Source organism: Macaca mulatta, chromosome 8, assembly GCF_049350105.2.
Source record: "Macaca mulatta isolate MMU2019108-1 chromosome 8, T2T-MMU8v2.0, whole genome shotgun sequence".
Lineage (NCBI taxonomy): Eukaryota > Metazoa > Chordata > Mammalia > Primates > Cercopithecidae > Macaca > Macaca mulatta.
Window position 1 is genome coordinate 109,126,832 of NC_133413.1, and position 16,971 is coordinate 109,143,802.

Sequence of the window (16,971 nt, forward strand, 5' to 3'; positions counted from 1 at the left end):
CATTAAATTTTTAAAGATTTGTGGTGATAAAGCAACTGCTGATCATGAAAAAGCAGAAAAATTCATTGACAAGTTTGCCAAGGCCATCACTGATGAAAATCTGACACCAGAACAAGTCTACAATGCTAATGAAACATCACAGTTTGGTGTTAGTTCCCCAGAAAGACTCTGACTACAGCCCCTACCGGATAAGAATGCCATGGACAGAGTAACTGTGCTGGGAGGTGCTAACACAGAAGGCACACTAAGTGTAAACCTGCTATGTGGGAAAGACTGGGTTCATTACTAGACTAACAAAAAGGCATGGGTCACCACGGACATCTTTTCTGATTGGTTTCACAAACATTTTGTAGCAGTGGTTCGGGTTTGCTGCAGGGAAGCTGGACTGGATGATGACTACAAGATTTTGTTATTCCTTGACAACTGTTCTGCTCATCCTCCCGCTGAAAAATCTCATTAAAAATAATGTTTATTCCATGTACTTTCCCCCAAATGTGACTTCATTAATTCAGCAAGTGAGAAGGGTATCCTCAGATCAATAAAGAATAAATATAAAAACACTTTCTTGAACAGCCTACCTGCAGCAGTGAACAGAAATATGAGCGTGTAAGGTTTTCAAAAGCAGTTTAGCATTTAGAATATTGTATATGCGGCCGGGCGCGGTGGCTCAAGCCTGTAATCCCAGCACTTTGGGAGGCCGAGACGGGCGGATCACGAGGTCAGGAGATCGAGACCATCCTGGGTAACACAGTGAAACCCCGTCTCTACTAAAAATACAAAAACTTAGCCGGGCGAGGTGGCAGGCGCCTGTAGTCCCAGCTACTCGGGAGGCTGAGGCAGGAGAATGGCGTAAACCCGGGAGGCGGAGCTTGCAGTGAGCTGAGATCCGGCCACTGCACTCCAGCCTGGGTGACAGAGCGAGACTCCGTCTCAAAAAAAAAAAAAAAAAAGAATATTGTATATGCTATTGTCAATGACTGGAACACAGTATCTAAAGACACAGTTGTGCATACCTGACACAATCTCTAGCCTGCAACTATGTTCAGTAATGATGATGAACAAGGCAGTGACTTTGAAGGATTCTGTATGTCAAGATAATAAAAAAAAAATAGGCCAGGCGCGGTGGCTCATGACTGTAATCCCAGCATTTTGGGAGGCCAAGACTGGTGGATCACCAGGAGATCGAGACCATCCTGGCTAAAATGGTGAAACCCCGTCTCTCCTAAAAATACAAAAAATAAGCCGGGCGTGGTGGCGGGCGCCTGTAGTGCCAGCTACTTGGGAGGCTGAGGCAGGAGAATGGCGTGAACCCGGGAGACAGAGCCTGCAGTGAGCCAAGATTGCGCCTCTGCACTCCAGCCTGGGCAACACAGCAAGACTCCGTCTCAAAAAAATAAATTAATTAAAAATTTTAAAAACAATAATAAATAAAAATAAAAAGATGTTTGACTTTCTTACATATGCAAAAAAAAAAATACCTTCAGAGTCTGTCAGTAAGTTGGAAGAAATGGATATCAAATAAGTTTTTAACATTGATAGTGAGTCTACAGTTGTTCATCATTGACCAATGGTAAAATAGCAGAAATGGGCGGGGCGCGGTAGCTCATGCCTGTATTCCAGCACTTTGGGAGGCCAAGGGAGGCGTATCGCTTGAGCTCAGGAGTTCAAGACCAGCCTGGGCAAACAGCGAAACCCTGTCTCTATTAAGAAATACCAAACGTTTGGTGGGCATGGTGGCACATGCCTGTGGTCCCAGCTACTTGGGAGACTGAGCCTGGGAGGTGGAGGTTGCAGTGAGCTGAGATCACGCCATGGCACTACAGCCTGGGTGGCAGAGTTAGACCCTATCTCAAAAAAAGAAAAAAGAAATAGCAGAAATGGTTCTGAATCAAGGTTATGGTAGTAGTAGTAGTAACAATGAAGAAGATGTTAACATTGCAGAAAAAGTGCCAGAAGATGACATGGTGTGATGGGGTTATTTTAGGACTAAAGTAGAATGCATTCTTAACAGAACAAGAAATCACGTCAGTTTATAACATCAAAGAGAGACTTCCTTTTTTTTTTTTGAGACAGAGTCTCGCTCTGTCGCCCAGGCTGGAGTACAGTGGCCAGATCTCAGCTCACTGCAAGCTCCGCCTCCCGGGTTCACGCCATTCTCCTGCCTCCGCCTCCCGAGTAGCTGGGACTACAGGCGCCTGCCACCTCGCCCAGCTAGTTTTTTTGTATTTTTAGGAGAGACGGGGTTTCACCATGTTAGCCAGGATAGTCTCGATCTCCTGACCTCGTGATCCGCCCATCTTGGCCTCCCAAAGTGCTGGGATTACAGGCTTGAGCCACTGCGCCCAGCAAAGAGAGACTTCTAAGACAAAAGCCATTGTTAATGAGGCAGACGATTCTAGAGGAAACATTTTAAAAAGCCATCCAGCAGAATGTTTCCTTATCCCTAGCGGACCTATTTCCTGGTCCCTCAGCTGCTTCTGATGTTTCTTCTCACCTTAAAAAACAAAACAAAACAAAACAAAAACGCACACAGTGTATAGTAGTAACCTTTCAATCAAAAATCAGCATCAGAGGTGAAAACTAAAAGCCTGCCGTTGTTTGTTGTTCCTGCTGTTTAAAAGCTGATACAGGTATTCTGGTAATGCTACTGTGCTGCTTAATTACCCTGATCATATTTATTTTCCACTGTATTAATGTTATGCCACGTTTTTTACAGGTAAGTACTTATGCATGAGCAAGTATAAGAAAATGATTGCTTATCAGTAGCATGTAAATTCAGAGTCAGAAATGATGGTGATGCCAAACAACCCCACAGACTGTCCACATGGGTGGCTGAGATAGTGACACCTTTGCTTTCTGATGGTTCAATGTATGCAAACTTTGTTTCATGCAGAAAATTACTTAAAATATTGTGTAACATTACCCACAGGCTATGTGTATAATGCAGATACAAAACAAATTTCATGTTTGGCCTTGGGTCCCAGCCCCAAGATATCTCATCATGTATATGCAAATACTTCAAAATACAAAAAAAAAAAAAAAAAAATTCAGATATCTGAAACACTTCTGGTCCCAAGCATCTCAGATAAGAGATTCTAAACCTGTATAAAGCATCACTGTTCTTTTTTACAGCTGCATTCTATTCAATTACAGAGATATAGCACATCTTACTTGCCCAGTCTTTTGCTTATGGACATCCAGGTTCTCTTTTGATATGATAAACAATGCTGCGATGAGTAACCTTATGTATAAGTCAATTAATACATGTGCTAGAATATATGTGGAATAAATTCCCAGAAATGAAACTGAGAATACAGACACATTCATACACACATCAATATAAAAGCAGATATACTGACAAGTATATAATCACATAACATAATTTTAATAATGTGGTATAACATAAGATCACTATTATAATAACTATATGGTAATTATTAAAATTATTGATTACATTATGGTACATTTTACCTATTATACTTGTATGTTCTATAAATATATATACACATATCCTGATTTCAGCAAGTTGTCCTTCATAGAGTTTGTACCAATTTATTCTCCAACAAGCAATATATTAGAGCCCTTCTTTCCCACAGTTTCACCAATAGGGTATTTAATGAAATTATTTGGATTTTAGCCAATCTGTGATGAAAACTTATTAGCTCAGTGTAGACTTAACTTGTATTATTATGAGTGAAGTTGACCATCTTTTCAATATGATTAAGAAACTAAAATCACCTACTTGTTCTTTAATCATTTTTCCACTGGGTTTTCAGTCCTTTTCTTATCTGTATACAAAGGAAACTAGCCCTTTTTTTGAGATTAAAAACATTTTCATTTTCATTTTCATTTTGACTTCACTTATTTTTAATTGTGCCATCTATTTGATTTTCTGCCATACAAAAAATGTCATTAATTTGTTTTTGCAAATGAGTGGATTGTAATGCCATTTACTAAGGTAGGAAACACAGGAAAAAAAAAAACAGTCTGGAGGGGAATAAGATGGGCTCAATTCTAGTCATCTAAAAGTAGGTTTCCAGTAAGCAACTGGATTTACAAATCTCAGGAGAGATTTGAACTAGAAATATAATTCTTGGTGTCATCAGCACATAGCTTAAAGCCTTCAGAAGAGACAAAATCATCAAGAAAATGTCTAAGAAAAAATAAGAGTCAAACACAAAACACATATCAAGGAAACACCAATATTTAAGAAATGAGGTCATGAAGCACAAGAAGGTAATATTTGGCTACATCAAAAGCTACCAAAAGTTCAAGCAGCTTCGAAGTTTAAGTATCCATTGTAGAACTTCCACTTCCAGCCACCAGGTGTGACAGGAAGCAGAATTATCTGTCAGCTGTAAATAGCTACAAAACTCAACAAAATGTAAGAAACTATTTTCAGATGCTGGCTATCAGGTATTCCAGAACTGGATATAGTGAGGTCCCCAAGAGAAGGAGAAGAAATAAGATGAGCCCTGCCATCACCCAGGCTTTAGATCTAGAGACTATGTCAGACTGTAGCACAGGAAAAGAAGAACTCAAACAGAACCAAGCAATTTTGCTGAGTTGAAGAAATAGAGCTTAGAGTTTGGTGAGGAATCAAGGCAAATAGAACTTCCATTACAGAGTATCAGGAGAAGGGAGCTATGCAGAGAAAAGGTTCAGCAATCTATCTAGAGGTTTCCATGAAATGCCAGTCTGTGCAAGCTTACAAAACACTCCTCAAAGCCCAGCAAAACCAGTTTCTAAAGGGGAAAAAAACGATCAGGGAGCAATAAAAAGCAAAATTCCCAGACGTATCACAAGGCAGGGAATCTTTCCTACTATCCAGAGTTGAAAGAACTCCATGAATATAAAGGTCACTCAGAAAAGAACTCAGAAAAGCATTATTTTAGAAAGGAGATTATATTACCAAAAGATAAAGGATATTCCAGATTCTCCCTAGAGTAGCTTAAAAACTAACCTCAAAAGCCTCAAGCCAAACCACAAGACAACTTACTTAACTGCCTACCAGAACGAGTCCGTAACTTAAGCAAAACAAAATTCGACATTCACAAACATAAAATTAACAATGTCAAAAAAATCAATCAAAAATTATTAAACCTATGAGTAATCAGGAACTATAACTCATAAAGAGAAAAATTAGTCAATAAAACAGACCCAGAAACAACAGAGGCAGTGAAATTGATAAATATCTTATAAAAAGCTCTTATGAATATACTTTCACATACTCACAGATGTTAAAGGAAATGGAAGATGAGGGAAAGATAAACGGAAATTTAAGAGATAAAAAATAAAATATTTGCTTTTGTTGCTGCAGCAGAAGCTGTGAGTATGTTCAAGGCTTCAGAAGAGGCTTACCTCTAGCATCCTCTGCTGTGGCAAAAAGATCTGGCTGGACACCAAGGAGACCAATGAAATCTGCCATGCCAACTCCTGTCAGCACATCCAGAAGCTGATCAAAGGTGTGCTGATTGTCCGTTAAGTCGGTGACTGTCCGTTCCTGGGCTCACTGCCAGAAAAGCACCTTGGCCTGCCAGAAGGGCAGGTACATGGACACAGGTAAGCAAAAAGGGTACAGCCAATGCTCAAATGCCAGAGAAGATAACTTGGGTGAGGAGAACGGGAATTCTGCGTCAGCTGCTCAAAGATACTGTGAATCTAAAAAGACTGACTGCCACACGTATCACAGCCTGTACCTGAAGGTAAAAGGGAGTGTGTTCAAAAACAGGCCGATTCTCATGGAACACATCTGTCTGCTGAAGGCACACAGCCCCACAAGATGCTCCTGGCTGACCAGGCAGAGGCCTGCTGGTCTAAGATCAAGGAAGCATGCAAGTACCACGAACAGCGCCTCCAGGCAAAGAGGGAAGAGCATATCAAGACTTTGTCCAAGGAGCAAGAGACCAGGAAATAAAGCTTCCCTTTTCTTGTCTGTACATAGTGGTCTTGGTGATTATACAGATCAATCATTAAAATAAAACACATCTTTATCTACAAAAAAATATATATATATCTGAAACAAAATTTGTGTTGAATAAGATTAAAATGAGATTAGACAGTGCAGCACAAAACATGAATCATTTGAAAAGGAAAAAATGTTATTTAAATAAAGGAAGAAACAAAAAGCCTGAGTCCCACATGAAAAATAAACAAACGGGATGGGAAGTAATGAAAGAAAAGTAAGGCAAGGAAGGAGGGAAATAAGGAGAAACATTTTCCAAATTTTATGTAAACCATAAACCCACACAGATGCATCAAATTCAACAAATTTGAAAAGATAAAACACAAAGAGAGAGAGAGAAGGTGAGAAAGAGAGCCAAGATATATTATGATCAAATTGCTGAACATCAGCAATTTGTATAGGTATAAATTTTGTATAGAGAAAAAATACTAAAAGTATTCACAGGAAAGACATATAGGCATATCTCAGAGATACTGCAGGTTCGGTTTCAGACCACATCAATAAAGCAAATACCACAATAAAGCAAAAAACATAAAAATGTTTGTTTTCCCAGGACATATAAATGTTTACACTATACTGTAGTCTATTATGTATATAATAGCATTATGTCTGAAAAAATATATATATACCTCAATATAAAAATAATGTTTGAGGTGAAGGATACCCACTATTCCCTGATGATTGTTATGCATTATATGCCTGTATCAAAATATCTCATGTACCCAATATATACACCTACTATGTACCCATAAAAATCAAAAGTAAAAAAGATTTTAAACACTTTATTGCTAAAAATGCCAATGATCATCTGAATCTACAACAAGTCAAAATCTTTTTGCTGGTGGAGAGTCTTGCCTCTATGTTAATAACTTCTTCCTGATCAGTGTGGTGGTAGCAAAATGTTGGGGTAGCTGTGGAAATTTCTTAAAATAAGACAACAACGAAGTTTGCCACATCAATTAATTATTCCTTCCCAAAAGATTTCTCTATAGCATGTGATGCTGTTTGATGCATCTTACCCACAAGCAGAACTTTCAAAATTGGAGTCAATCCTCTCAAACCCTGCCACTGCTTTCTCAATTAAGATTATATTCTAAATCCTTTTTTATTTCCAAGATGGCAGATTAGAGGCTTTTAGTGGGCCTTATTGTCTCGGAAACAGCAAGATAGTGTACAAAGGTCAACTCTGAGAGCTTTAATTCACAAAGGAAAACAGGAATCCACTGGAATCGTGATGGACACCCGAGATCCAAGGAAGACACACAAACACAAACAGCCCCTATGATGGCATCCAATTGATAAAAGTGAGGGAAGCCCAAGTATGCAAGACAGTCAGAAAGCCTCCCTCTGTGACTCACTTTTCCACTGGGGATCTGAGCAACCCAGGTCAAGAAAGAGCACTTTGTTTCTTCCAAGACCTGGATCTAACTTGGGGACAGGCTGGTTTGGAGATGCTGTAAGGGACAGACACTGGGAAAAGCTACTGGCATTTCCCAGACCCAGGACGGAGAACAGAACACCATTTTAAATGTGGGTGCATACAAGTCAACCATTCTTTGGCAACCCAGCAGCATGGCCACATAGGCATCTGGCTCTGGAGCAGGACAGGGGTCTTCACAGCCACACTGTAGTTAGTGCCTCAGCACTAGGTGCCAGGATTGTGCTCTCCTCCACTGCAGGTCTAGGATGAGAGGAGAGCTGCTACGGCTGTAGTTTCTCCTGGACAACCAGATTTGGAGCCAGATCCAGGTTGGCAACCTGGAACTGGTCTGCACGTGTCATGGCTGGTTGCCACAGCCTGTTCCTCTGAGAATGTGGTGCAGCAGGGCCCTCTCTGCTCTACTCCCTGGCAAAAATCCAGGCATTTGGAGCAACTGTTTGCCTGGACAAGCAGGCTGAACCACCTCACCCTTCATGGATATAGATCATGGCACAGGGGAGGCCTCTCTGCTCCACATGTAGGCAGATCTAGAGGTATTCCGAGCACCCCCGCCCCCCAACTACATCCACAGTCTGAGCTGCCTTACCCTTCCTGTGCATAGATTGTCTACAGTGGGGCCCTCTCCACTCCACATGGAAACAGATATCCAGTGCACCTGCTCACACGGACTAGCAGATTGAGTTGCCCCACTTTTCCTGTACAGAGATTCTGTGCAGAGGGGCCCTCTCTGCTCCAGGCCCAGGCAAATCTCCAGGCATTCAGAGCATCTGCTCACCTGAATCGGCAGCCTGATCTGCCTCACCCTTCCTATGCAGAGATCCTAGTGTAGGGAGGCCCTCTCTGCTTCACACTCAGATAGATCTCCCAGGCATTCAGAGCACCCACTCACCTGGATCAGCAGCCTGAACTGCTCCATCCTTCTGTATATAGATTATGGTGCAACAGGGCCCTTCCACACCATCGCCCAAGAAGATCTTCAGATATTCAAAGTACCTATTTGCCCAAACTGCCATCTTGGGCCATGCCACTCTTCCTATGAAGAGATCTGGGTACAGGGAGGCCCTCCCTGCTTCATGCCCAGGCATATCTCCAGGCATTCAGAGCACCTGCTTGCCTGGTTCAGCAGCTTAGATCACCCCAACCCTCCTCCACAGACATCTTAGTGGTGGTAGGGTCAGGGGGACCCTCTCCACTTCATGCCCAGGCAGATGTCCAGTCATCTGGAGCACCTACTCTTCAGGATTAGGAGTTTAAGCTGCCGCCCATCCCTGTGTAGAGAACTTAGGGCCAAGGAGGTCTCCCAGCGCCACACCCAGGTACACCTCTGGGTGCTTGGTGACTACCCACTGGATTCTCCCTATGCACTGACACTTGTGCTTGCCATTGGAGGACCTGGCGGTGAAAGTGCCCAGTCCAGCCCTACATATCTTGCCCTCTGCCCCCTCAGGGCTGAGCAGGAAACTCAGACCACTATACAATCCACAAATCAGCCCACTGCCTGAGGCAACGGAGAGCTGCTCCCAGTAAACAAGGATCAAATATATACCCAGTCACACTGGCAACACCTGGCTCTTACCCATAAGGGCCTTCTACTGGTTTATAGGACAAACTACACAGCCCAATATAAAACCTGCCAACTGAAGTGCATAGGACTATAAATACAAAGCCAAAAGACTCTACACAGCATTATTTCCACTTACACCCCCTAAGGAAAAGGGGAAAGGGAAAGAAGAAAAAACATTATAAGAAAGAAAAAATCCTACCAGTACAAAAATAATCACACAAATTAGCAGTGCCAGTGTCTCCAGATGGGCAGAAACCAGTGCAAGAATACTGGCGCCATGAAAAATCTGAATGTAGTGCCACCACAAAAGGATCACACTAGCTCTCCAGCAACGGTCCTCAACCAAAAAGGACACTCAGAAATGACAAAGAACTCAAAGCATGGGTTGCAAGGAAGCTCAAAGGCATCCAAGACAAGACTGAAAATCAATACTAACACACTTCAAAGGAAATCCAGCAAATAAAAGAAGAGGTAAAGATCTTTAAAAGAAATCAATCAGAGCTTCTGGGACTGAAAAAGGTTTACTTAAGAAATTTCAAAATATAACTGAAAGCTTTATCAATAGACTGGACCAAGCAAAAGAAAGAATTCCAGGCCAGGCATGGTGGCTCATGCCTATAATCCCAACACTTGAGGAGGCTGAGGCAGGAAGATCATTTGAGCCAAGGAACTTGAGACCATCCTGGAAAACATAAAGAGACCATGTTTTTACAAAGAAATTTAAAAATTAGCTGGGTATGGTGGCTCGCACCTATAGTTCTAGCTACCTGGGAGGCTGGGGTGAAAGGATCACCTGAGCCTGGGAGTCCAAGGCTGCAGTGAGCCATGATCATATCACTGCAAAACAGACAAACAAAAGGAAAAAAGAAGAAAGGGATGAAGGCTGATCTTTTGAACTAACCCAGTCACACAAAAATAGAGGAAAATGAACTTTTAAAATTGAACAAATTCTTTAAGAAACACAGGATTATGTAAAGCGATGAAACCTATAAATTATTAGCATTCATGATACAGAAGGAGAAAAAGCAAACAACCTGGAAAATATATTTGAGGAACTAACTCAAAAAAATTTCCCTAATCTTGCTAGAGTGATAGACATCCAGATACAACAAATCCAGACAACACCTGTAAGATAATATACAAATCCAGACAACATTTGGGAGATAACAAACAAAATGAACATCACCAAGGCATATACTCACCAGGCCGTCCAAGGTCAATGTTAAAAGAAAAAAAAAAATCTTAAAGCTAAAGAAAAAGGTCAGGTTACATACAAAGGAAACCCCATCGGGCTACCAGTGTGCTTCTCAGTAGAAATTTTACAAGCTAGGAGAAACTAGGGGGATTATTTTCAGCATGCTTTTTTCTTTTTTGAGATGAAGTCTTGCTCTGTCACCCAGGCTGGAGTGCAGTGACGTGATCTCGGCTCACTGAACCTCTGCCTCTTGGGTTCAAGCGATTCTCGTGCCTCAGACTCCCAAGTAACTAAGATTTCAGGTACGTGGCACCATGCCCAGCCAAATTTTATATTTTTAGTAGAGACAGGGTTTCACCATTTTGGCCAGGCTGGTCTCAAACTCCTGACCTCAAGCAATCTGCCAGCCTTGGCCTCCAAAATGATGCTGGGATTACAGGTGTAAGCCACTGCACCCAGCCAATTTTCAGCATTCTAAAAAGAAATTCCAACCAAGAATTTCATATCCCCCCCCAGCAAATTAAGCTTCAAAAGCAGAAGAAAAATAACATGTTTTCCAAACAAGCAAGCACTAAGAGAATTCATTACCGCTAGACCCAACATTACAAGAGATCCTTAAGGGAGTTCTAAACATGGAAACAAAAGAATGATACCTGATACCACAAAAACACACTTAAGTACATAGCCCACAGACCCTATAAAGAAACTATACAATACAGTCTACAAAACAACCAGTTAACGACTTCATGATAGGATCAAATCCTCACATTTCTTTTTTTTTGAGACAGAGTTTTGCTCTTGTTGCCCAGGCTGGAGTGCAATGGCACGATCTTGGCTCACCGCAACCTCCACCTCCTGGGTTCAAGCGATTCTCCTGCCTCAGCCTCCTGAGTGACTGATATCACAGGCATGTGCCATCACATCCAGCTAATTTTGTATTTTTAGTAGAGATGGGGTTTCTCCACGTTGGTCAGGCTGTTCTCGAACTCCCGACCTCAGGTAATCTGCCCACCTCAACCTCCAAAAGTGCTGGGATTACAGGCATGAGCCACTGCGCCTGGCCAAAACCTCACATTTCAATGTTAACCTTGAATGTAAATGGTCTAAACGTTCCACATTAAAGGTAGAGTGGCAAGTTGGATTAAAAAACAAGACCAGATATCATGGCAGACAGGAGGCAGGACTAGATTGCACCTCCCACTCAGTGTGTGGAGGCTCACATCTTGAACTTTTGCTCCAGAATGACTGCAGGAATACATTAGGAAAGCCAAGAAAACCCAGAGACCCTCTGAAGGAAGTGGACTGCTCCTGCAGGACCTGGCAGACATCCCAAATATTTTGAGTGCCCAAGCTGTGGAAGTGGGAAAGGGAGATTGTCCGCCCCCGAACACACACCCCCAAATGCGGAACGTGAAGGTCTAGATTATGGGAGAAGATTCAGACCTTACCTGGAGCTGAGACAATTTAAAGAGCCAAGAGAAATATGGGCCAGGTGCGGTGGCTCACGCCTGTAATCCCAGCACTTGAGAGGCCAAGGCGGGCGGATCACGAGGTCAGGAGATCAAGATCATCCTGGCCAACATGGTGAAACCCCATCTCTACTAAAAATACAAAAATTAGCTTGGCGTGGTGGTGCGCACCTGTAGTCCCAGCTACTCCGGAGGCTGAGGCAGGAGAATCACTTGAACCTGGGAGCTGGAGGTTGCAGTGAGCCGAGGTCACACGACTGCACTCCAGTCTGGCGACAGAGCGGGACTCCGTCTCAAAAAAAAAAAAAATACAAGAACTGAAGGAAGAAATATTCAATGAAACAGATAGCATAAATAAAAAACAAAACTTCAGGAACCAATGGACACATTTATAGAAATGCAAAATGCTCTGGACAGTCTCAGCAATAGAATCGAACAAGTAGAAGAATGAACTTGAGAGCTCAAAGACAAGGTTTTTGAATTAACCCAATCCAACAAAGACAAAAGAAAAAGAACAAGAAAATATGGACAAAGCCTCCAAGAAGTCTGGGATTATGTTAAACGACCAAAACTAAGAATAATCAGCGTTCCTGAGAAAGAAGATAAATCTAAAAGCCTGGAAAAATATTTGGGGGAATAATCAAGGAAAAATTTCCCGGCCTTAATAGAGACCTAGACATCCAAATACAAGAACCTTAAAGAACACCTGGGGAATTCACTGCAAAAAGATCATCGCCTAGGCACGCTGTCATTAAATTATTTAAAGTTAAGACAAAGAAAAGAATCTTAAGAGCCACAAGGAAAAAGCACCAGGTAACCTTTAAAGGAAAACCTATCAGATTAGCAGCAGATTTCTCAGCAAAAACTTTACAAGCTAGAAGGGACTGGGGCCCTGTCTTCAGCCTCCTCAAACAAAACAATTGTCAGCCAAGAATTTTGCACCCAGCGAAACTAAGCTTCATAAATGACGGAAAGATAAAGTATTTTTCAGACAAACAAATGCTGAGGGAATTTGCCACTACCAAGTCAGCATTACAAAAACTGCTAAAAGGAGCTCTAAATCTTGAAACAAAGCCAGGAAACACATCAAAACAGAACCCCTTTAAAGCATAAATCTCACAGGACCTATAAAACAAAAATACAATTTAAAAAACAAAACAAAACAAAAAAAACAAGGTATACAGGCAACAAATCACATGAGTGGAACGATACCTCACATCTCAATACCAACGCTGAACGTAAATGGTCTAAACATTCTACCTAAGATACAGAATTGGCCAGGCGTGGTAGTTCACACCTGTAATCCCAACACTTTGGGAGGCCGAGGTAGGCAGATCACAAGGTCAGGAGTTTGAGACCAGCCTGGACAACATGGTGAAACCCTGTCTCTACTAAAAATACAAAAATTAGCCAGGTGTGGTGGTGCGCACCTATAATCCCAACTATTCAGTAGGCTGTGGCAGGAGAATCGCTTGAACCCGGGAGGCAGTGGTTGCAGTGAGGCAAAATTGCGCCATTGCACTCCAGACTGGGGGACAAGAATGAGACTTCGTCTCAAAATAAATAAATAAATATATCTATAGAGAGAGAGAGAGAGAAAGAATTGCAGAATGGGTAAGAATTCACCAACCATCTGCTGCCTTCAAGAAACACACCTAACACATAAGGACTCACATAAACTTAAGGTAAAGGGGTAGAAAAAGACATTGCATGCAAATGGACACCAAAAGCGAGTAGGAATAGCTCTTCTTACACCAGACAAAACAAACTTTAAAGCAACAGCCATTAAAAAAGACAAAGAGAGTCATTATATAATGATAAAAGGCCTTGTCCAACAGGAAAATACCACAATCCTAAATATATATGCACCTAACACTGGAGCTCCCAAATTTATAAAACAATTACTAAAAGACTTAAGAAATGAGACAGCAACAATAATAGTGGGGGACTTCAACACTCCACTGACAGCACTAGACAGGTCACCAAGACAAAAAGTCAACAAAGAAACAATGGATTTAAACTATACCCTGGAACAAATGGACTTAACAGATATATACAGAACATTCTACTCAACGACCGCAGAATATACGTTCTATTCAACAGCACATGGAACTTTCTCCAAGATAGACCACATGAGAGACCACAAAACGAGCCTCAATAAACTTAAGAAAACTGAAATTATATCAAGTACTCTCTCAGACCATAGTGGAATAAAATTGGAAATCAACTCTAAAAGGAACCTTCAAAATCATGCAAATACATGGAAATTAAATAACCTGCTCTTGAATGATCATTGGGTCAAAAATGAAATCAAGATGGAAATTAAAAAATTCTTCGAACTGAACAATAGTGACACAATCTATCAAAACCCCTGAGATACAGCAAAGGCAGTGCTCAGAGGAAAGTTCATAACCCTAAACGCCTACATCAAAAACTCTGAAAGAGCACAAACAGACAATCTAAGGCCACAACTCAAGGAACTAGAGAACCAAGAACAAACCAAACCCAAACCCAGTAGAAGAAAGGAAATAACCAAGATCAGAGCAGAAATAAATTAAATTAAAACAAAAAAAATACAAAAGATAAATGAAACAAAAAGCTGGTTCTTTGAAAAGATAAAATAAAATTAATAGAACATTAACAAGATTTCCAAGAAAAGAAGAAAGAAAATTCAAATAAGCTCAATTAGAACCAAAAAGGGAGATATTACAACTGATACCAAGGAAATACAAAAGATCATTCAAGGCTACTACGAACCCCTTTATGTGCATAAACTAGAAAACCTAGAGGAGATGATAAATTCCTGGAAAGATAAAACCTTCCTCGCTTAAATCAGGAAGAATTAGATACTCTGAACAGACAGACAGCAAGCAGCGAGACTGAAATGGTATAACTTAAAAATTACCAACAAGGCACTTGGGAGGCCGAGGCAGGCGGATCACCTGAGGTCAGGAGTTCGAGACCAGCCTGCCCAACATGGTGAAACCCCGTCTCTACTTAAAACACAAAAAATTAGCGGGGCATGGTGGTATGCACCTGTAACCCCAGCTACTCAGGAGGCTGAGGCAGGAGAATCGCCTGAACCCAGGAAGTGGAGGTTACAGTGAGTCAAAATCATCCCATTGCACTCCAGACTAGGGGACAAGAATGAGATTTCATAGCAAAAAAAAAAAAAACTAGTAAACCAAATACAGCAGCACATCAAAAACTTAATTCACCATGGTCAAGGAAGTTTCATTCCTGGGATGCACGGTTAGTTCAACATATGCAAATCAATAAATGTGACCCACCACATAAACAGAATTTGAAATAAAAATCTTATGACCATCTCAACAGACATGGAAAAGGCTTTCAACAAAATTCAACATCCCTTCATTAAAAAAAAAAAAAAAAACTCTGAACAAACTAGACATCAAAGGAACATACCTCAAAACAGTAAGAGCCATCTATGACAGCCCCACAGCCAACATCATACTGAGTGGGCAAAAAATGGAAGCATTCCCCTTGAGAACTGGAATAAGACAAGGATGCCCACTCTTAGCCCTCCTATTTAACACAGTATTGAAAGTCCTCGCCAGAACAGTAAGGCAAAAGAAAGAAATAAGAGGCATCCAAGTAAAAAAAGGAGAAAGCAAACAGTATCTCTTCACAGACAATTTGGTTCTATACCTAGAAAACCTTAAAGGCTCCACCAAAGGCTCCTAGAACTGATAAACTACTTGAGTTTTCAGGATACAAAATGAACAAAAACCAGTAGCATTTCTATACACCAGTAATGTTCCAGCTGAGAGCCAAATCAAGAACATAATCCCATTTACAACGGCCACAAAATAAAATAAAATAATAAAATAAAATGCCTAGGGATACATCTAACCAAGGAGATGAAGGATCTCTACAAGGAGAACTACAAAACACTGCTGAAAGAAATCAGAGATGACACAAACAAATGGAAAAACATTTCATGTTCATGAAGTGGAAAAATCAACATCATTAAAATGACCACACTGCCCAAAGCAATCCACAGATTCAACACTATTCCTATCGTGCTACCATCATTTTTGACAGAACTAGAAAAAAACTATTCTAAAATTCATATGGAACCAAAAGGGCCTAAATAGCCAAGGCAATCATTTAAGTAAAAAGGACAAAGTCAGAGATATCACATTACCCAACTTCAAACTATACTATAAGGCTACTTTAACCAAAAAATCAAGTTACTGGTACCAAAACAGACACATAGACCAATGGAACTGAATAGAGAACCCAGAAATAAAGTTGCACACCTACAGCCATCTGATGTTCAACAAAATTGACAAAAGCGACAGGGAAAGGACTCCTTAATTCAACAAATGGTGGTGGGATAGCTGGCTAGTCATATGCAAAAGAATGAAACTGGACCCCTAGCTCAAGATGGATTAAAGATTTAAATAGAAGACCTCAAACTGTAGGAATCCCAGAAGAAAACACAGGAAACACCATTCTGGACATCAGCCTTGGGAAAGAATTTATGACTAAAAGCAATTGCAACCAAAAAACTGATAAGTGGGATCTAATTAACCTAAAAAGCTGCTTTTGTATAGCAAAAGAAACTATCAACAGAGTAAACAGACAACCTACAGAATAGGAGAAAATATTTGCAAACTCTGCAGTCGACAAAGGTCTAATATCTAGAATCTGTAAGAAACTTAATTCAAAAAGTAAAAAGCAAATAAACCCATTTTTAAAATCGGCAAAAGACATGAACAAACTTTTATCAAAAGACATACAAGTGGCCAAACATATGAAAAAATGCTCAACATGACTAATCATAAGAGAAATGCAAATCAAAACTACAATAATATACCATTAGTACCAGTCAGAATGACAATTATTAAAGTCAGGCCTCGGATTTCAGGACTGATAATGAGCGTCGGCTTCAACTTAAAGTCACCAACTTCATTAGTCCCTAACAAGAAAGTCAGTCTGTACTTTGAAACTTTGAAGCCAGTCACTGACATCTTTTCCCTAGCTATGACAGTCCTAGATGACATCACCTTCCAGTAGAAAGCTGTTTCATCTACATTGAAAATCTGTTGTTTACAGCAGCTACACTCTTCAATTATCTTAATTAGATCTTCCGATAACTTACTGCAGCTTCTATATCGGCAATTGCTGTTAAGGGGTGGTTTCCTGGCCCACCTGAATTCAAGGCAGACAGCTTTTGTTTCTACTTGCCCATCAGAAACATGATTTTTTGCCTGGGGTCAGAATGTAAAATATCCCTATCCTTCCCCCATCAGCAGATGGCTTTTCCTTCTCTCTCTCTCTCCCTTAGGACAAGTATATCATATGCAAGGA

The 16,971-nt window shown here is 40.8% G+C and overlaps 1 protein-coding gene and 1 pseudogene across 5 annotated transcripts in view; one reads left to right on the plus strand and one right to left on the minus strand.

Annotated features, from left to right (window-relative positions):
* Positions 1-16,971, minus strand: part of STK3 (serine/threonine kinase 3) — a 330,283-nt gene that overhangs the window by 287,527 nt on the left and 25,785 nt on the right.
* LOC114680382 (large ribosomal subunit protein eL19 pseudogene) lies at positions 1,878-5,917 on the plus strand (annotated as a pseudogene).